Below are 21,788 nucleotides of genomic sequence, written 5' to 3'. Positions count from 1 at the left end.
AGTTGGGTAGTAAGAGTTAGGGAGTGTCCCCTAAAATATAACCTATCGTATGGTGGTTTGGGGGGAAAGGTACAAATACATTAAGAATATCAGTTCAATTACTTCATCTGAACATATAACTGCTTTAGGTTTACATTTTTAAAAATTAATTTTAGTATCAAAACAGTGCTGATTCAAGGGCTGGTAATGTAGTTCCATTGTAGAGTCCTTGACTGGCTCATGCAAGTTCCTGGGTTCAATCCAGCATGCTGTAAGAACAAAGCATGTTATATGGAAACTGTAGCTATTCAAGAAATAGTGCCTGGAATAAAAAGCAACCATTCATAAGCACACTTGTGTAACTTAAAATTGTGTGGTTCAATTCTTGGGCTAGTGTTCCCACTCCATCTTCCCTCCCTAAGTGGCTTATGGGTGGTTTTCAGGGCATCCTTTTCAGATGCCTAATACACATATAGGCTGCAGCAAAACTAAGGTCTTTCTTTCTTTCTTTCTTTCTTTCTTTCTTTCTTTCTTTCTTTCTTTCTTTCTTTCTTTATCTCTCTCTCTCTCTTTATCTCTTTCTTTCTTTCTTTATCTCTTTCTTTCTTTCTTTATCTCTTTCTTTCTCTCTCTCTCTCCTTCTTTCTTTATCTCTTTCTCTCTCTCTCTCCTTTCTTTCTTTCTTTCTTTCTTTCTTTCTTTCTTTCTTTCTTTCTTTCTTTCCTCCTTCATGTGTGCACACATCTAACAAGGACATCAATTTTACAAAGCAAACCAACATTGGGAAAAGAACCCTTCACTTCATGTGATGAGTTCTGTCATGGAGACACAGGGGACAGTGGACATTTAGTCCAGAAGGCAACAGAGCAGCTGTGGAAGGAAACAGATTTCAGGAATTCCATGTGTGTCAACCTTCAGACCTGTCTACAAGACAAGGGAGAGGATGTGTGTGAGCAAACGCTGTCATCCCCGCACATTTAGGCCACAGCCATCTGCCAGTCAGCTGATGGTCAGCATAGGAGACATTTCTTTACCCATTGCTAGGTTCATGGTTGATCCCCTATAACACAAGACAGGCAGTTAAGGGAAAACATATAAACTCATTTGGTAAAAGTGATACGAGAGCCTTCGGAAATGCTCAAAGCCGCATGGGAACCTGTGCATTTTAAAGCCCAGTGTGATGGAAAGTTCATAGTTGAGGCGCATTTGCAGGAAAGGAGTATGACCTGGTGGTAATCGAGTGGGAGGGGAGGGATTTAGGAAGGTGTCTTCGTTAGGTTTCTATTGCTGTCATCAAACACCATGGCCAGAAGCAGCTCGGGGAGGAAAGTCTACTTGGCTTATACTTCCACACAACAGTCCTTCCTGAAAGAAGCCAGGGCAGAAACTCAGAGGCAGGAACCTGGAGGCAGGAACTGAATAGAGGTTATGGAGGAGTGCTGCACACTGGCTTTCTCTTTACGGTTTATTCGGCCTTCTTTCTTAAAATACCCGGGACCACCTGCCCAGTAGTGGCACCACCTGAAGTTTTGGGCTCTCCCATGTCAGTCAGTGATGAGGATGAGGAGAAGGAGGAGGAGGAAGAGGAGGAGGAGGAGGAGGAAGAGGAAGAGAAGGAAGAAGAAGAGAAGGAAGAGGAGGAGTAACCCCCAGACAATTTGATGGAGGCATTTTCTCAACTGAGGTTCCCCTTTCCCAGATAACCTTGGCAAAACCCATAACCAGCACAGAAACATGCTCAGATTCTTTTCTGGTTCTGTGTCCAGGTGAGGAAGATTCCTTCCCCTCTCTCTTCCCACTCTCCTCCCTTATATAGGGTTTTGCTCTGTTATAGTCCAGGTTGAACTAGAACTTGACACCCTCGTGCCTCAGCTTCTCAAGTCTCGAGATGACAGAGATGTGTTACTAACGCCAAGAGGTTCCTTTCCTTGGGTTGTTTTTTCTTGGTGAGGTTCCTTTGGTATAGGGAAGGAGCTTTGAAACAAGGTCTTGTGAAGTTCGTAGGAAGAAATATGGGAGAAGATCACAGTAGAATATCCTGCACCCCATCAACCCTCTGCCAGGAACAACCCTACACTCAGCTGCTGCATCCAGGATGCCATCATTGGGACTCCTGCCCCCTGGGCTCTAAGGAGCTTCTGGTAGAAGCAGAAGCAGGCTTTCTCCCAGTTGTGGCCGGTGGTTGGTTCTGCTGAAGTTTCTCTGTAGTCCATGTAATGGGTACAATCGTTTTCCAAACCGCGATTTCTCTAAAATCTGGGTCAGACTTTTTCAGTTTCATGCTGTAGGGGTCTGGGGGGGAGGGGGCGGAAAGAGCAGATTTTATTTTCAGTATTTTTATGACAGAAGAGTGTGAGGGGGGAAAAACCTGGATATATTGGAACAATAGCCAGCTTTGGGTAGGTAACCTGGTATCTCATGTCAACAGGGCTCTGCTGCAGCCTCTGTCCCTCCTTCCCTCCCTCCCTCCCTCCCTCCCTCCCTTCCTCCCTTCTTCCTACAATTCTTCTGCCTCAGCCTCCTGGGCATGGAGGATGTAGTCATGCCTTACAAAACATAATACAGTTTTATTAATGATGAGATGTTCTTAAGTAAACTATTATCCTCTCTCCTTATTTAATTCTTACTCAGCAATTAAAATTCAATTACTCATGAGTTTTTCATGAGGCACTAAAGAAAGCTAGAGTTTGTTTGTTGAAACAGTTAAAAAAGTAGCAAATTCATCAAAACAGTTTTTTTTTTAAATTTTTTTTTTAAGATTTATTTATTTTATGAATACGAGTACACAGTTGCTATGATCAGAAACACCAGAAGAGGGCATCAGATCCCATTACAGATGGTTGTGAGCCACCATGTGGTTGCTGGGAATTGAACTCAGGACCTCTGGGAGAGCAATCAGTGCTCTTAACCACTGAGCCATCTCTCCAGCCCATCAAAACAGTTTTTTAAAAAGGGATATTAGAGAGACATCTAAGTACAGGTGGTCCATAGAGCCTCTGAGGACAGATGGAGGCTGTCAATAGCCCACATGGTGACAGACAGGAGGACCAGGGAGTCATTTTTACCTCATCTTAAGTTAATGTTTGGCAAACACTGGGCTAGAAAAATGTAGTTCAAATCCATTAAATACATAGCCATTAAATGCAAGCATATCAAAACGTACAGGTTTGCCTTTCTGGGTTGGGTATCATAATTGATTTTTTCCTCGAAAAACAAAATTCCCAGGTGAAAGATCTTAAGGCATTTGGTTGACTGATAAGAATGAAAGAGAGCTGTCTGTCAGGGAGAGACGGCGGTGGGGTTGCTGAGGGAAGGAGAATCTCCATGATGACCAGCTTGCTGTCAGCATGAACTGAAACTCAAATTATGGACCTGATACATCTCATTATGGCATCAAAGGCATATTATTAATATTCTATTATATAATAATGATATCTTTAAAAGAAAAAAATACTGATATTATTAAGGAAGAAGCATACATATTAGAAGCTATGGAGCTGGTGGTGAGAGCATGCAAGACATCTTAAATTCTAAGTTTTGTTTGAAATCTTGGATTTCATCGTTGATAACAAAGTTGTTTTCCTTTATGTACAAGGATAATACAGCTCCCTTTTGAGAAAGTATCCGCCCCTGCATAAGTCTTCGTGTCAATCATTCTGTTAAGCAATTAAAACCTAGACATTTATAAGTTCCTGGTAGACAGTCTTCTCCTAGCGGCTTTCAGATGAAGATGTAGAACTCTCAGCTCCTCCTGCACAATGTCTGCCTGGATGCTGTCATGCTCCAGACACTGCCGTGCTCCTACCTTGATGATAATGGATTAAACTTCTGAACCTGTAAGCCAGCCCCAATTAAGTGTTGTCCTTATAAGAGTTGCTTTGGTCATGGTGTCTGTTCACAGCAGTAAGACCCTAACTAAGACAGGCATATCCATAAAATTCAAAATCTGGTGTATGCAAACTGGTCAAGTTAAAGGGGACCCTTTTTATCCTGTAAGTTTTAATTGTTGGCAAAATCCAGCAGGTTTTGCAAGGAGTCAAGCTCAATAAAGTTATAAACAAAACTGAGGGGTTAGAAATGCATTTTTAGTATTTTGTGTGTGTGTGTGTGAGAGAGAGAGAAAGAGAGAGAGAGAGAGAGAGAGAGAGGAAAAATAAAAACCACAAACTGAAAACAATTGTAAAATAAGTATGTAATTAATGACATATATCTATAACATATAATTAATTCTTAAAACTCAACGAAAAAGAAAGAGCCCAGTTAGAAATTAGGTACCAGGTATAGGCAGATAGCTCACAAATGAAGACATAGTGATGGCAGGTGAGCACATGAAAAAATGCTGACCGTCATAAATGATCAAGGATTTACAGGTTGAAACGAGCTATGCAGCTATTGGAATAGCTAAAATCTAAGGCAGGCAACAGCAACCATCAACAGCCATGAACAGTAAGAACTGGCATAGCTGTTAGGGATGCAGATGGGTACAACCATTTCAGAAGCCGACATTCCATTATGTCCATATAACCAGTGCTGACCCGGGAACCTGGTCAGGCATCCTGATTTCATAACATTACACTGTTGATAAGTCACCAGAGGCACCTGATAGGGTTACCCTCCCAGCGTTCCGGGTGAGTTGCAACTGGGGTAAAGTTCATGGCAAACTCTCAACTGGGTGACTTCTGTTCACCCAGAACAGAAGCTTAGGTACCCGAACCTAAGCTCTGGGAAGTGAGCCAAGAGCAGGCTTAGCTGCACAATGTCTCTGTGCCCAGGCAGCCAGTGGCTGCGAGGAGAACCATACCTTCCATTTAAACTAACCTCACTGAAGGAAAAGACATAGGACCTCAATTTCCTATTTCAATATTACATTCCTCAGAAGACACTGAATGCCCAAGTCCAGTGGCTTGGGACAAAAACATAGTTGTGAATTTCAGGATAATTTAGACAAACTATCATGACAAGATAAACCTTTAGAAGCCTCAGTCCATCGGGTAAGCTTGAGTGTTGAGGGTGTGGAGGAGGAAGAATCTGAGGGAGACAGACCCTATTAACCATGCTATGTGGACAGAGAGGAAAAACCTCCCAGAGTGTTGTGTTCAGTTACCATGTTTCTAAACTTTTTCTTTGAAGTTTTGCCCCATGGTCCTTCTATGCCCTGCCTCAGCTCTGAATAAAGACATAGACTTATATTTATTATAAACGTTGGTACTGTAGCTGGGCAGATTCTCAGCTGTTCTAAACCAACAACAATGTCCTGCCAGGTGGCCCATTGCCTCTCTGTCTCTAGTCCCTGCACCTGCTTTTTCTTGTGTCTGGCTGACCAATTCTCCTGGGCCTGACTCTTTTCTAACTCTCTGGGAAGTGCAGCCTATTCTCTCTTGCTTTGCTATATAGGCCACCAGCTTTTTATTAAACCAATCAGAAGATGAGAGACGGAGTGGTTACAAAATATGATCTAACCATATAAATAACAATACCAAAGCCCAGTCTCCACTAAACTCTCTGCTGGACACAGAAATTAGCATTTGAACAATACAAATCTTTACACAGTATACAAAAAAGATCACCCCAACACTGAAATGATTTTATATTTACATAAATCTTGAAAAAAAAGAAAAAAACTCTTAAAGGTTCTGACACCCTCCACATAACGGTGCCAGCCAGATGGATCAGCTGGTAAAGACAACTGCCATCAAAGCTGAGGGTTCGATCCCTGAGACCCACCAACCTCCGCGAGGTGCTGTAGTCCCTGCATACTCACACACAAAATAAAACACTGATAATGTTTCTTGTTTTGCTCTTTTTCTCCCATTCTCACAGAATGCTTAGGTTTACATAGATGAGCAGTTACGGTGGGAGAGAGACACCTCCCATCAGGAAATCGTATGAAATTATTGGGTGTTCTTATATGAAGAGCTAGTATCCAATGAAGTGGTGGTGGGGACTTATTTAACCTACACACTGATCAAAGAATTACGAAATAAAACTGCAAAGTTCATCACAGCATCAAGAGTGACAGAAGTCCAGACATCTAACCTTACCGTTTGTTGTTGAAGCTTGTAGAAAAAAAACAGAGCTCTTCAAATGTTTCAGTTGGGCTGGGAGCGATTAGCGTTTACTTAGATGGGTCTGGAATTCTGTTTGTTTGCAGTACAGGAGTCCTATTGTGTGGAAGCAGCCCAAATATCCACCTGCAATTGAGCGGAAGTGCAAGGGAGGTGCACTTCCGGTAGTCCAAGCAATTGAGCCATAGCTGTAAGAATCAACCCAAGGACTCTCCAAAGCTCTGTTAGAGCAAACAATCAAATCCCATGACAGCCGTCCAGTATCACCCACTGAGATAAAATGTCGTGGATTTGGTTTAACACTTGCATTATGGGTTTCCAAATTGCATGAGAATCTCAAATGTGAGATACTTAGGGTGCCTGCCCCAACTGGTTCTAACTGGTAAATAAAGTTGCCGGTGGCTAATAGTTGGGTAGGGAGACAGAGGCGGGACTTTGGGATTCATGGGCAGGGAGAACAAAGAAGAGGATTTAGAATCGCCATGCCAGGAAAGGAATAAGATGCAGGCTTGAGAGCTGTAGAAAACGGGTGCCAGCCATGTAACAGCCTGGGAAGAGCGGCCCCAGCCCCACCCCTCCCGCCCCCCATTTGGGTCTGGGGTAGCAAAGATGGAAATAGATTTTAGTTAGTAATAACTCAGGAATATTGGAGGGGCAGTATTAGCAATGTGGAAGTTTAGGAGTAGCGCAGCCATTGTGCTGTTTAAGGCATATTAAAATAGAAGGCTGTGTGTATGTGTGTGTGTGTGTGCGCGCGCACACACGCATGCACACACTGCCGCCAGGGGAGTAGAGCAGATTAATCAACTACCACTACAATAAAATTCACAGTGTAGGTAAAAAAAAGTGTTTAAGGTATGCCTGTAAATGGTAGTACCATAAGGAAAGCAAAGAGACGTCCGCACATGCTTGAGACGCAGTCGAGGGAGAGACAGACGTAGGAACTGTGGCATCTAGTCTAGTACTGACTATTCCTTAGCAGAGTGCTGTCCACCTGGTGCTTCCTGGGCCATTCTTTAAACGGGTTAAAGTCAATCTTTCTTAAAGATGAGGTGAAAGCCCGGTAGTGGTGGTGCACACCTTTAATCCCAGCACTCGGTTAGCAGAGGCAGGTGGAGTTCTTAGTTCAAGGCTAGTCTGGTCCACAGAGCAGGTTCCAGGGCAGCATGGGCTACATAGGAAAACCTTGTCTCGAAAAACAAAAACAGAAAGATGTGGTGAAAATTTCTAGTACATAATGTTAGCAATCTGTTAAACTCCACCTCCACAGTCACCTGGCAACAGCCAGGTACGCTCCGCCCCACAGTTACCTGGCAACAGGCAGGTAACCCTGCCCACTATAAAAGGGGCTGCTTGGCCCCTCCTCTCTCGCTTGCTCCTCAACCCTGAGCACCTGCAGGTTGTCCTCTCTCCTCCCCCCTTCTCTTCCCCCTCTCTCCACGTGGTCATGGCCGGCCTCTATCCTCTACTCCTCTTCTTCCTCTTCTCTTCACTCGCCATCTTCCCGTTCCTCTCTCCCACTCTCTTCCCCAAATAAACCCCTTCCCTTGGAACCGGATCGGATCGGCTTTGGTGTTGTCTGTCCAAACTGCGCTCGAATTCTAACACATAACATCATGCAGAACGAGTATACAGCCTTTGGAGTCCATTCTCGTTACTTAGAAGAACTCATTTGAAGTTTCTTAGGGCCCCTTTTACCCATCAGGCCTTTCTGTTTCTTCATAATGCCCCATTCTACAGATGGAGGACAGTTTGTATCCATTCACCAGGTGGAGGACTTTGTCTTTGTTTGCAGCCTGAATATTATGAAGAAAGTTGCTGCCAACACTTGAATACAAGATTTTGGGTGAACACAGGTTTTCTTTTTGTTTTTTAAAATTTATTTATTTATGATTTTTTGAGACAAGGTTTCTCTGTGTAGCCCTGGCTACTCTGGAACTTGCTCTGTAGACCAGGCTGGCCTCAAACTCAGACTCCCTCTACTTCCTGAGGGCTGGGATTAAATGTGCTGCCATGCTCAGCTATGTGAACACAGTTTTTCTTTTCTCTTGGGTAAATACTCTTGCCTAGAGTAATGTCTTATGGGTAAGAATATGAGTCATATGGGTAAGAATAGGTTTGACTTGTGAGCCTACTGCCTACTGGTTTCGATAGACTCCATGGTTTTATATCATACCGGCAACATGTGATGTTTCCGATTGCGGCGCCTCCTTAGTGATAACTGGCTTTGTCCTGTTTGTGGGGAAGGGGAGGACAGCATTTTCCTTGTTATAATTCATTTGTAAAATGTTTTTAATGTCAAAAATACCAACTAGTCTTTGTAAGTATCCATGGAGATTTGAGATTTTGAGTAACAAAAGGAAATAGAGATTTAACTGAAGGATGCTTGCGGGTTTGAGCATGGCAAACTGTAGCGCCAGCAGGTCTTGTCACCCCCTTCCCGCCCCCCTTTTCCTCTGCCTTGCTAAACATGATTGATTACTTTCCTAAAGCTAGCCACCAAGGTCTGTGCCCTTTTTTGGCCACTTCCTCATGCCTGACTCATTCCTGAGGCTGGTCACAGAGCTCCAACTACCAAAACATCAAGGTCCAGCAATTCCCCCATTGACTATCTTAATTGTGTGCCCAAATCAGAATTTACCAACCCTTCCTAGCTCATTCTGACACAGATCTCCCCCCCTCTACTCCCCAACCCTCCCCACCTGGTAAAGTTAACACCTACAAAGCTTTTTGCTGCTGTTTTGATCTCCTTGTCTTGTTTAACAAAGGATCTGTTTGTGTACAGAAACTGGTGTTTGGGTGTGGTCTGTGTCTAGTCCAGGGTCCAGAGCCGGAGAACCCAGGTTACCTGGGTCCCTTCTTTAGCCAAGTTTACTCTCTGGATGTTAGAAGACTAGAAGTCTTGCATGAAATTTTGATTTTCAGAAATAAAAAAAGCAACAAATGCCTTCTGATGCCATTGCAAAGAGTTTCCGTGTGCTTATTTTTTTTTTTTTTTATTCATTTCAAAAGTAATGTTTAGCTTTGGTTTGGTTTCTTCCTCAGAACCAGGGCCCCATCCTTGGGTTGTGAACCATTTTGGAGTTGGAGGTGGCCACTGAAGGGTGGCTAGGATGGTTGGGAAGGGTTTTACCACGATGGCTTCAGCTTTTTATAACTGTGATGACCTCCCCGAAAGCACGGGGACCATCTGGCTGGAATATTTTGAAGAAGCTGTAAACAGTATGTTTAACCACCCAGGGTTTAGTGTTTCTCCAAGTTTTATGTCCCTATCAGATCTTCTCCTGCATGTTCTTGGTTTCAGAGATGTAATACATTCCTCCTGGACAGTGGTGGTCCACATCTTTGATTCCAGCACTCAGGAGACAGAGGCAGGCAGGTGTCTGAGTTCGAGGCCAGCCTCATCTACAGAGAGAGTTCCAGGATAGCCAGGGCTACACAGAGAAACCTGTCTGAAAAACTACTGATGATGATGATGATGAGGATGGTGGTGATAAAGATGATGATGATAAGGTAAGACCCCGAACCCTCGGCCAGTGGTACTTACTTCGAGATGCCCCTGAATGAGACACCAGAGTCGCAGATCAATGCAAAAACAAGAGGCTCTATCCCACTAACTACTTGATTTTATAGCATCCACCACACATTCTTTTCTTTCTTTCTTTTTATGTATATGTGTGCGTATAAGTGTGGAAGCAGGTACATAGTGCATATGTGTCTATAAAGGTCTAAGGACAACGTCACAAATTTTCTATTGTTTTTCTACCCTATTCTTTGAGGCAGAGTCCCTCAAGCAAGTCCAGTGCTCATCAATAGGGCAGCTCACTTCCTGGGATCCCTGTCTCCTCCTTCGTAGGCTGCAATTGAGGTCCCCATGCCCACCTGGCATTAATTATATAGGTTCTAGGGATCCATACTCCTGAGGTCTTGTGACAAGTGCTTTAACTGTGGAGCCACCTCCTCACTGTGCCCTTGCCATGGACAGCTATAGCAAACATTTCTCACGGTTATGGTGGGTAGACAGTTGTATCAGTTATTCTCCTCGTTGATGTCACCAATAGAAGCAACTTTAAATGAGATTTATTTGGGACCATAGTGTGGGAGGTTACAGTCTACCAAAGTATAGAAAATATAACATCAGGCAGAAGCCACAGTACAGAAGCTCACACCTCAGACATTAGGATACATACAGCTCAGGCTGGAAGATGCCGGGCTATGATCCCACCCACCCCACCCGGGTGATCTACTGCTTTTGGGCAGGCCCCTCTTCTCAAAGATTCCACAGCCTCCCAAAACAGCAGCACCAGCCGGGTACCAAGTTTTCAAACACAGGAGCCCATGTTGGATGAGTCACATTAAGCCATGATGCTCTTCTGCACGCTCATGGCTATCTCATGATGCAAATCTAGTCACTCCAATTTCAAAAGTCTTCACAGCCTTAACAGAATTATCATGGTTAAAATGTCCAAACCCTCTTCTGATATCCAAAGCAACTCATAACTGTGAACTCCTATAACTGAAAAAACAAGTTATTTACAATATGTAAAACAGCACAGAGGAAACAGTCCCGTTCTAAAGGAACACGAACAACAAAGAAAGATCGGACCAAAAGGCTAAAGCGAGCAGGGTGAACACAAACCTTGTGGCTGCATACCCAGAACGTTGTGTGGCATCATCTGGGTCCCAATGGCCTTGGGCGGCCCCATTCCTATAGCCCTGCTATCTGGCAAGCACAGTTTCTCTATTAGGCTGGTTCCGTTCCATGGTCAATCACAGCACATGCACTTATTGGCTCTCCATTCATTGTTTTGGAGGTTTTAAAACTATCTATCTATAGATAAGAGCAGGTCTTAAATTCTTACAGATTCTTCCAATTCTGGTTTCTGCAATAAAATTACTCGGAACAGAAGCTGTACTTTCCTAAGGCCTTGCTTGTAAGACAAAGGTGGACAGTTGGAAAGAAATTGCAAGGGACCGACTTCATTCCTGCTATGAGAACACATAGAGGGGCTGGAGAGATGGCTCAGTGGTTAAGAGCACTGACTGCACTTCCAGAGGTCCTGAGTTCAATTCCCAGCAACCACATGGTGGCTCACAACCATCTGTAATGAGATCTGATGCCTTCTTCTGGTGTGTCTGAAGACAGCTACAGTGTATTCATATATAATAAATAAATAAATCTTTAAAAGAGAACACATAGAAAGCTCATCAGATTTTCCAGCATCATAAACCAAGACGTGTAAGCTGTAAACACAGATGAGCAATCAATGTAAGAACAAGACTATGTCATAATAAGACAGACTCTTGAACCTTTTTTCTCATTTTTCTTAACTTGGAAGGACAATGATATAGTGAAAAATCTTACAGTCAGGGGCTCAGCAGTTAAAAGCACTGGCTGCTCGCCCTGGGGAACCCTGGTTCAATTCCCAGCACTCACAATTGTCTGTAACCCCAGTTCCAGGGGATTTGACACACTCTCTGACCTCCGTGGGTACCAGACACATGAGTCACAAAGCTATAAATACAGGCATCACGAAAAATGCAAACAATAATTTAGAACAATAATAAAAAGTAAAAGAGGTAAATTTGAAAGTTCTTAGAATCAAATTGAAGCTTCATGTGTCAGTTCTAAGTAATTAAATAAGCAACCAGGAGGCTATAAAAGAAGGGTTCTCACACACAGTTGCCTGATACTATCTAACAAGACTCTAAAAGGTCCTCACAACCTAGTGCAAAGAAAAGGCATCATTACAACAATAACAATAATAATTTGTTTTTTTCTAAAGATTTATTTTATTTATATGAGTACATTGTAGCTGTCTTCAGACACACCAGAAGAGGACATCAGATCCCATTACAGATGGTTGTGAGCCACCATGTGGTTGCTGGGAATTGAACTCAGGACCTCTGGAAGAGCAGTCAGTGCTCTTAATCACTGAGCCATCTCTCTGGCCCAATAATTTGTTTTTTGAGACAGGGTCTCACTATGTAGCCCTAGCTGGACTGGAACTCATTATGCAGACCAGGCTGGCCTTGAACTCACAAGAATCCACCTGCTTCAGTCTCTGGGATTATAGATGTTCAACACCACACCCAGAATAATGATTCTTCAATAATGTCTCCCCATCTGTGTTGCTCAGTGTCAAAGTCAGGCTAGACATTTCTGGTCGTAGTTCTGTGTTCAAGGGTTGCTTATCTTATGTTACACTCCCTTTTATCTTGATAATCTTTCCCTTGCTTCGGTATCCTTGAGTAGAATCAGTTTCCTGTGGCAGGAATGTTTCCATTGCCCTGCTGTTCTATTCCATATAGAGACCAGTACGCCCTGGAGACTCCGTGTTCGTTATTTAGGTTGATACTTGCAATGTGGTGATTCCTCTGTAAAATAATGGAAGTCCCTTTCCCTGCTACAAGCGAAAGGGGACATGCTGCCTTTGGATACTATCTCCATGAAGAAGTGGACCATGGTAAGGGAGAAAGGCATGGATAGGGAAGTCGGCTGCAGACAAAGCCCTGCTCAGTTAGCTCTCTGGATCACAGGGGCAGGAGTGACCATAAGTTTCTTTTTGGAGACCTTTGAAACATTTCAACTCTTAACGATAAAAGGCTGAGTACTGATAAGCCAGGGGACATATTTGATATTGATTTGATTTGATTTGATTTCAGGCTAAGAGAACATAGGCGAGAAGCAGGTCATATCAGTGATACTGAACTAGAGAAGAGAGTCTTACGTAAGTTAAACATTCACCTTCAGTGTGACTGTAAGAATCAGATGCTCTGCGTCTTTTGCTAGGCACAGCTCTTTCCATGACTTAAACTACACAATGAGGAACAGCTACCAAAATGACTTAACTTTTCATTATAATATAGAGAAACTGATATCACCATCTTCCCAAAGACTGACATCTAAATCCTCCCCTTCCACATGGTTAGAGGCAGAATTATCTTGGAGACCTAGACGGCGTTGGCCATGCATAGTCAGTGTTGATAAAGCAGTTACCTTATATTCTGTTTCTATAGCAGTTGTCTGGCCTAGCAACCGGGTCCTAATTGTTGGTATCCTAACGCAATTATCAAAGTAATCAGTAGAAACCTGTCAGCACTCAAACTTCCAAGTGTCAGCTATAAATGGGGTAAAAGTCAGGACAAGCATTCAACCAGGTAATTGACGCAGTTCAAGGTAATGAGCTGTGAGCCAGCTGCCAAAGCTTCCGTTGTAGCCAGCAGGTGACTACTCTGAAAGCCATGTGATCCCGTTAAGCTAGCCTACCCAAATGTAAGGAACATTTCTCCATAAACTAAGGATGAGGCCAGATAACATTAATTCATGTTTGATGCATTAAAGGTATACGTGTAGCTTTATGGAAGTTTTATTGATCAATATGCATTTTGCCAAGATACCACGTGCTTATTATTCAGGCATATATTATACAACATAGTAAAGTTTTAAAAAAGCATTCCCATTATTTATGTTTTCAAAGTCCGGAAGGGGGTGAAGTTATGGTGTTTGTTTGTTTTTTCATTTTCTTTTTTTCTTTTTTCTCTCTCTCTTTTTTTTTTTTTTTTTTGGTTTTGGTTTTTCGAGACGGGGTTTCTCTATGTAGCCCTGGCTGTCCTGGAACTCACTCTGTAGACCAGGCTAGCCTCGAACTCTCGAACTCAGAAATCCGCCTGCCTCTGCCTCCCAAGTGCTGGGATTAAAGGCGTGCGCCACCACCGCCCGACTTTCATTTTCTTTTTAGTGAAGGATTTGACTCACAGATTCACTTAATTTCCTTTTTGCCTGCGTGTACGCTTTGTATCCCGTGTGTGCCTGAGGAAGCTGAGCAAGGGTGTTGGATCTCCTGAAACTGGAATTACATTACAAGCAGTCGTGAGCCACCATGTGCATGCTGGGAATTGAACGTGGGTCTTCTGGGAGAGCAGCTCGTGCTCCTATGCATGATCTTCCCTTCTAGCCCCTCACAGAGAAGGTTTAAAGATGGGTGACTTTATTTTCATGGTGAGAGAACAGTTGTCTAATGCTCCGTTGACAACAGGGTAGAATATATGCTAAAGTGCAAGAGGAGTGTTGTTGATAAAAGGAAAGACAGGTGAGCTTTCTGCTACGGAGAATGGAAGGACCCTCTGAGAGGGGCTATCTGAAGCCTCGGTCTATAGAACAGTTAAGTAAACTCTGTACCTGAGGTAAATGACCATGCTCTCATCTGTCTTACTTCCTGGTTAAGGCCAGACCTCGAGAAGTCACAGAATAATACGATTAGGGATCATTCCTCCCTCCCTCCGTATCAGTGCTGTGTGGCATCGTACAAATCTACCGGAAGAGATGCATCTGAAAGTTTGATGTCAAAGGCACCGTGAAGGCTAATGTTGGTTGTCAACTCAACCACATCTGGAATCAGTTAAAACTCCAGCAGCTGCGCGTGCCTGTGAAGGACTTTACTGACTGGATCTTTGGACGTTGGAAGACCCACCATAAAGCTGAACCACTTTCTGGTGGCAGCCTACATAAAAGGACACAGGAGAAGGAAGCTTTTGCTCTCTGCCTGCTTGTCTTCACTCTCACTGGCAAGTTCATCTACCCTAATGCAGAGGCATTCCTTCACCGGAGTCAGAACCTACTTTTTTGGAATTCCAATGTAGACTGAAGAATCAGCAGCTCTCTAGAACGTCCCTGGGACTCCAGCATCAGGTTGGAATTGCTGAGACATCTTGTCTTGTGAAATGAACAGTTTCTAAATTCTTGGCCTTTCTGTCAGAAGGCCAAATCTCATATGTGTCACACGATAAACCCAGCCAGATGTTATAAATACAAAGAAAACGATCTTGAAAATGCTGCAAGCTTAGGCCTAGTGCAGTGAATCTACTTCTGCTTCTAGTAAAGACCGGTTTGCTTGCCAGTTGATATCAACTATCAACTTGTTGAGTTCTAGAATCACCTGGGAGACCAGGCTATTGGCACACCTGTTTCCACATTAGGTTTCTGAGGCCGGAAGCCCACCATTGTGTGTGCCACCATTCCCTGAGACCCTGGATTGTATAAAAAGGAGAAAGTGGGCTGAGCACTCATTCATCTCTCTCTTCTTCCTGATTGCAGATACAGTGTAACCAGTTGCCTCAAGCTCCTGCTGCCTCTGCATTTCTGTTATAGTGGACTGTACCCTTTAACTGTGAGACAGAATGAACTCTCTGTTCCTTTTTTATTTTATCAGGGGAGAAGAGGGTATCATGCCATGGTGTATGCCTACAGAGGTCAGAGGACAACTTGTGAAAGTTGGGTCTCTACTACCATATGGGTGTCAGGAATAGAACCTGAAGTCAACAGGTTAGGATAGGTTACTCTAAGCCTAACATTTATACTGTTCCAAATGCTGGTTCTATTCACTCTTTCTGAGGGTTTTAAATATCCACAGGTAGACCAACCCATGCTAAAATTATCTACCTGTAGACCAACTCATGCTAAAACTATCTACCTATAGACTAATCTGTCCTAAATTATCCACCTGTACACTAATCTTTGCTAAAATTTTCCACCTGTAGACTAGTCCATCCTAATTATTCTGGGCTCCTCCAGTCCTTTCTCTGACAGATTACTAACAGTAGAAACTGTTAGTAATTCCTAAACCCTATAAGCAGAGTTAGAACCAGGAAGCAGATTTTAAAGTCAGGTCTCACATCTGAAGTCAAGAAGCTTTCTGATGTCATAAATAGAGACAATTACATTGCCAATAGGAGGGAATGCTTTGAATATCAATCAAGATGCTGAATCTAGCAAGGGACAGGGCAGCTGTCAGGGGACTTACCTGCAGTAAGCCCCTCTGCTCACCCTTCCTGGAACTGTGGTGGGGAGGGGGGACCTGCTCCTTGGACTTTTACCTTGGAATATTTCACATTTCAACTTTCAAGGAAAATGTTAAATACTCAGAAATCCACAGGAAATATTCAACTATCTCATTTAATAAAGTGTTCCAAGAGAAAGGCAGGGCACAATGGCCAGTCTGAACTTGGGGGTGGAGCTTCTTACAGGATGTTGAAAGGTGGTATAGCTTATACTATTTATTACTGATGTGTGGTGCTGCGGCTAGCCCTTAGCCCTGTGCTTGCTGTTTAGGGCTCTACTGTTGATTCACACCCCCAGCCCTTGAATGTGATGTTTCAGAATAGATGCTCTGCTTCTGTGTCTGATGAATAAGGATATTTTTCATGACCCTAAACTATAGGATTTTGTATAAAAACCTCCCAAATAATATCATTCCAGATGTGTGTGTATGTGTGTAGAGTGCATATATATATATATATATATATATATATATATATATGTACTATTTTTTGAAATATTTAGGTCTTCTTTCAAGTAGTTAGAAGCAGTGCTATTGAAGGGAAAGGATGATGCTGGCAGTGAACAAATAGGTTGTAAAATAAAATAAAATAAATTTGTTTTTCCCTTCCTAGCTCCTGCTCCCAGAATGATGACTCTGAGATTATTTATTAATAAATGCCTAGGCCATAAGCTACTGCTCATTCCCCAACTAGCTCATAACTTATTTAACCCATGTAAGCGATGCTATCTCTTCCACATGGTTAGTTATCTCGCCTTAGCTTTATGTGTCCAGGTCCAGGAAGAACCCTCTGTGTTCTATACTGAGTTCAGCTACCTGCTGGTTTATGTCTGTCTCCTCAGTTCCCGAGCGATTCTCTCACCCTATTTCCCAGAATCCTCTCTCTTCTTGCCAGTGTCCCACCTCCTATTCCCTGCCTCAGCTCACTGGCCATAGGCTTTTTGATTGATAGGCGCTGCTTATAAGAGATTCTCTCTCCAATAGATAGATTAGATAGCAAATAATGTAATCCTATGTCAGTGTCTCATTCTGTTTATATAACAGGTCCGCAGCAGAGTTGTATAGCAATGTTTATTAGCTAGCCAATAAAATTACAAAAGTAAATCAATAGTCCAGGAAACATTTAATCTCTTAACCTGTGTATCAGCTGCATCAGGGGCAAAGGTCTTGGCAAGGACCCAACTAGGTGAGTTAAAGATCAGGGCTCTGGGAAAGTCAACAGGGGTCCGTCCCATCACAATAATGACACGACTTTTGTACCCAGACTGGCAGTGGTTGTCCTTGAAGACTGTGCCTTCCACTTCGTTTATGTATTTTATTTTGTGACTGTTATGCCTGTGTATATGTATGTGCACCACAAGCAAACATGGCGCGTTGGAAGGTCAATAGAAATGTCAGACCCTGTAGAACTGGAGTTACAAATGGTTATGAGCCACCACCATGCAGATGCTGGGAATCCCATCCTGGGTCCTCTGCAAGAGCAATAAATGCTTTCAATCACTGAGCAGTGTCTCCAGCCCTGTACTATGTTTGTCACTCATGTGTTCTCCAAAGGCCATGTGCTACATAAAGACTTAGTTTCCAGTCTGTGGCATTACTGGGTGGTCATACAATCTTAGGAGGTAGGGCCTGATGGAAGAGGAGAGGCCACACAGAGCATGCCCCCGAGGGAGATTTCACCCTCTCCTGCTTCCCAGCTGCCAGGAAAGGGGCAGCTCTGTCCTGCCATAGGTGTCCTGTAATGGCTACCACAGACCCAGATCAATAAACCGAGGTACCGTAGGATGAGACCTCTGAAGCCATGAGCCAAGAGAAACCTTTCTCCCTTGTATTAATAAGCTGAGTAGCTCAGGTGGTTTGTCACAGACAGGCAAAGCTGATTCTTACATCTCCCTTACAGAATAAGTGTGGGGGCTGGATAGCTCAGTGGTACAGCCTTGGCTAACATGCTTGTGGCTATAGGTCCAATCTCTAACACCACAAAAGAAAACAAAAACTGGGTGGTGTTGGCACATGCATTTGATCTCAGGACAGCTAGGGCTACACAGAAATACCCTTTCTTGAAGAACCAAAACCAGAAAAATAGGGAAAAAAAAAGAAAGACAATAACAAAAATAACAGCAATAAAAAGCAACAACAATAACAGAAAGAACAAGGAGCCTCAGAGGAAAAGACCAAAGTAATAAATGCAAAATGCAACACCAGTTTGCTCTGCAGAAATTGTGTGTCCAGTGGCGTGGGCTGAGAAACCTCCATCTTCTTGCTTTACATATTTATTTGTGTTTTTTTGTTTTGTTTTTTTGGGTTGTTTTGGTTTTTCGAGACAGAGTTTCTCTGTGTAGCCCTGGCTGTCCTGGAACTCACTCTGTAGGCCAGACTGTCCTAGAACTCAGAAATCCGCCTGTCTCTGCCTCCCAAGTGCTGGGATTAAAGGCATGCGCCACCACCGCCCGGCCAGTTTTTTTTTAAATCATATTTGTTATTTTTTTTTATTGATTTATATGAGTACACTGTAGCTGTCTTCAGACACACCAGAAGAGGGCATCAGATCCCATTACAGACGGTTGTGAGCCACCACAACCGACGGTTGTGGTTCCTGGGAATTGAATTCAGAACCTCTGGAAGAGCAGTTAGTGCCCTTAACCTCCGAGCCATCTCCAGCCCTCCTTTTTTTTTTTTTTTTTAAAGATACATTTTATTTTAAAAATAACTTTATTTTTATTTTATGTGCATTGATGTTTTGCCTGCATGTGTGTTTGTGTGAGGGTGTCCAGTCCCCTGGATCTTACAGACAGTTGTGTGCTGTCATGTGGTGCTGGGAATTAAACCCAAGTCCTCTGGAAGGGCAGCCAGTGCTCTTAATCACTGAGCCATCACTCCAGCCCAGAAACCACCACATTTTTTAAAAGCTGTACTTGAGAATACAAAGGCGGAAGGACCTGCAGCAGGCAGGTTACACTGGTCCTACAAGTCGGGCCATTCCTGTCAGAGACTGTTATTTTATTGTTCTTATGGCCTCTTTATTTTGACAACATTTTTTCAGCCTCACAAATCTTGCATACATAGTAGGGATCTCTCTAACTCTCACCAGACTTCCCACAGTGCTCAGATCTTACCAGGACACAGATATCCACATCTAGAATTACCATTGACAGAAGAACTGTGAGTCTCTCTGAAGTTAACTTACTGCTTTCTTGAGGAAAGCATTTATTCATGCGGTGACTCTCTGGCTACTGAAAGGAAGCATGCTGAGCTTCCTTCTGTCATCATGCTGCAGACAGACAAAAGATGAAGAGCCTGGGTCCCTTCTCCAGCCACGCCCTTCTGCTCTCAGAAAATTCAAATACCTTAGATGTTATCTCAGAGTCACAGACAAGGACATGGTTTTGAGTTAAAAAGAGGCCAACTGGGCTGGGAACATAGCTCCGTGGATTACACCCTGGTGTGGAAGCAGGAGGACTGGAATTCAGATCCCGGGGACTCACGGAAGAATTAGTGAATGTGTGAGCTCACGTGCATGCCCAGAACTCCAGAGGCAAAAACAGGAGGTCCCAGAAGAAGCTAGCTGTCCAAAGTAGTAGAACCCAGACTTCAGGTTGTGTAAGGAAACCTGCCTCAGTAAATAGAGAGCCATCTGAAAAGACATTGACACCGACCTCCAGCCTCTGCACACACAAGCGGACACATGCATGCACACTCACACAAACACGTTCCCCCCACACACATATAAACAAACACACAAGGGGAAGTTGACACTGTATGTTTATAAGAATTCTCAAAGTCGCCCTGATGCTATCCATTTTTGTCACAGAACAACTTAAAAGATATAAATTGGCTTTATGCTATAGAACTCTCTAGAACTTCATTCTTCAGTGTGCTCTCATCAGGCTGAATAGAAGTGGTTGCTATAGGCAGACTAATAAAAGCAGAAATAAAGAATGAAAACAGGCTTTATCGTTTCAAAAGTTTTTTGTTTGTTTGTTTGTTTGTTTGTTTTTTAGTAAAGTGGAGTCAGGGAAACAGAAGAAAAGAAATGACATTTTTAACTTCAGGTTACTTAAAGAAAAGATGATAAGATTAAACATGTAAGGAAAATGCGCATGGAACCTCATTCGAATGTCACGTGATTCCTATTTAGGGACTCTGGTGATTAACCTGTTTCTCAAGAAACAGTTCAGTCCCGTTTGGTGACTGGAATCTCAATGGTCGCTTCTCCGTAACTCATAGAGACGAGGATAGCTCATTTCTCCCTCCATTTGGTCTGTTAGTTCCCAGTGCAGTGACCTATCTGACACCCTGGCCCCCGTCATTTCCATACAACACCTTTATTGGCGTTACTTGAGGATGGTCTTCACAGTCCCAGTACATTTACCACGGGACAGACCATCGCCTCAGTTGGCAGCCAGGGCCTTACCTTTGCACTCTTCCTTCTGGAAGTTTCACTTTGAACATCTGTCTTATGTGTATCTAGTGGGATGTCAGCAAACATCCTAAACCCAAGCCAGATGGCTCCATAACCACTCATATATCTGGATAATATCAGGCTGTGCCATTTTATCAGGCCATTGACCACACTGGACACTGGATGAAGCCAACTTCCCCTCAGAGGACTTTCTATGGCACCCTTGACACCTGCTCAGACCCTAGATCTTTCAAGTAGCCCTTAATAGCAACCCTAGTAAAGGTGGGTGCAGGCAACCACTTCAGTGGCCTCTCCATCCTGTACCAGAGAGCCATTTGCATTTCATTGAATCTGGGCACTGCAGCAAGGAGAGGATGCCGCTGATCGGCTAATGTTGACTGTCAATTTGACCACATCTGGAATCAACTAAACCCCAAGCAGCTGGGAATGCCTGTGAAGGATTTTTTCTTTTTAAAATGAATATTTATTTTTTTATGTATATAAGTACACTGCCACTGTCTTCAGACACACCAAAAAAGGGTCATCGGATACCATTACAGACGGTTGTGAGCCACCATGTGGTTTCTGGGAATTGAACTCAGGAACTCCGGAAGAGCAGACAGTGCTTTTAACCCCCAAGGATTTTCTTGATTGGATTATTTGAGGTGAGAGACTCACCCTAAATCCAGATCATTTGAGATCAGAAGACGTACCCTAAATCTGGGCCACACATTCTGCCACACAAAAGGACACGGAGAAGGGAGTTTTTGCTTTTAGCCTGCTTGCCCTTAGTCTTGCTGGCAAGCTCATCTATTCTGAGCCATTTCTTCTTCTTCAGGATCCCAACAGGACCTCCAACTGGCAGTTCTCTGGAGCGTCCCTGGAACTCCAGCACCAGATTAGGACTGCTGAGACATCCGGTCTTCTGGACCGAACAACTACCAGATCCTTGGCCTTTCTGTGGAGGCAGCCATTGCTGAGCTATGAGAATCACAACCTGTCAGCCACTCACTCTAATTAAACCCGTCTTCGTGTCTCCATCTGCACGTGTCTTCATCCTGTTAGTTCTGCTCGTTTAGAGAACCCTGACTAACAGCTGTCTCTCTCAATTTGCCTGTGCATTTTAGTTTCTGGGCTGGGGGCTGTAGCATCCAGGGAAAGTTTTTGTAAGCTGAGTGTCTTAAGACTAAAAGGGTATAAAGTTATAATTTATTAAAAAGTTCTTGCTGTTGGTTCTGTTTTGTATTTTTAGAAAGCTGCCGAATCCACGGAAGGATCGTACTTTGTCTTGGCTCGTTTACTTGGTATTATCACCAATCACTTTAACAACAGCACGTGGGAGTGGCGTGAAGCAGAATCCGACAGTCTGGCTCAGCCCCGAAGCCTGACCTCTGACCTCTCTGTGCCCAAATTGTTGACAGACCTTGGCTCCTCTCTTGCTTGGGTCCTAGAGACCACCAGGTCGGCTCCACAGCAGGCCAGGCTCCGCTCCGGACTCGCGTG

At 43.5% G+C, this 21,788-nt stretch overlaps 1 protein-coding gene across 1 annotated transcript in view; it reads left to right on the top strand.

Moving 5' to 3' along the window:
• Nucleotides 1–21,788, top strand: part of LOC114633588 (acyl-coenzyme A thioesterase 3) — a 71,275-nt gene that overhangs the window by 33,110 nt on the left and 16,377 nt on the right. The window lies entirely within an intron of this gene.

This window comes from Grammomys surdaster, unplaced genomic scaffold (genome assembly GCF_004785775.1).
Source record: "Grammomys surdaster isolate TR1022 unplaced genomic scaffold, NIH_TR_1.0 721, whole genome shotgun sequence".
NCBI lineage: Eukaryota > Metazoa > Chordata > Mammalia > Rodentia > Muridae > Grammomys > Grammomys surdaster.
The sequence above is the reverse complement of the archived record's forward strand: the minus strand, read 5'-3'. Positions and strand labels throughout refer to the sequence as shown.